The sequence below is a fragment of the Octodon degus genome, unplaced genomic scaffold (genome assembly GCF_000260255.1).
Source record: "Octodon degus isolate 3935 unplaced genomic scaffold, OctDeg1.0 scaffold00022, whole genome shotgun sequence".
Taxonomy (NCBI): Eukaryota; Metazoa; Chordata; class Mammalia; order Rodentia; family Octodontidae; genus Octodon; species Octodon degus.
The window spans coordinates 11,877,488-11,878,357 of record NW_004524598.1 but is presented as its reverse complement, the minus strand read 5'-3'; positions in this window follow the sequence as shown (position 1 = coordinate 11,878,357).

The following is an 870-nucleotide window of genomic DNA, read 5'->3' as shown; positions in this document are numbered from 1 at the left end:
CAAGAAAAGTCCAAGTCTGGATGGAGTCACAGCTGAATTCTACAAGACATTTACAGAAGATGTAGTCCCTATCCTCCTCAAACTCTTCCATAAAATTGAAAAGGAAGCAATCCTCCCAAAATCATTCCTGGAAGCAAGTATTATACTGATACATAAACCAGGGAAAGATGCAACTAAGAAAGAGAACTATAGGCCAATCTCCCTCTTGAACATAGATGCCAAAACCCTCAATAAAATACTACCAAATAGAATACAGCAAATCATCATGAAGATCATACACCATGACCAGGTAGGATTCATCCCAGGAATGCAAGGATGATTCAATATTTGAAAATCTATCAATGTAATACACTATATCAATAGAGTGAAAACTAAAAACCACATGATCATCTCCATTGATGAAGAAAAGGCTTTTGACAAAGTCCAACACTCATTCATGTTTAAAGTCCTACAGAAAATTGGAATAGATGGCCTCTACTTCAATCTGGTTAAAGTCATGTATGAAAACTCAATGGCTAACATAATCCTAAAGGGGATTATGAATAAATAACAAATCCTGAAATCTTTTACTCTTAGATCTGGTACAAGACAAGGATGTCCTCTATCACCACTCCTATTCAATATAGTTCTGGAATCATTATCTAGAGCCATTAAACAAGAGAAAGAAATAAAAGGAATGAGAATAGGTAAAGAAGAAGTTATATTATGTTTGTTTGGAGATGACATGATTCTTTACTTGGAAGACCCAAAAAACTCCACCAAGAAGCTACAAGAATTAATACAGAAATTCAGTAGTATAGTAGGTTATAAAGTCAATACCCAAAAGTCAATAGCATTCCTCTACACAGACAACAAACACACTGAGAGGGA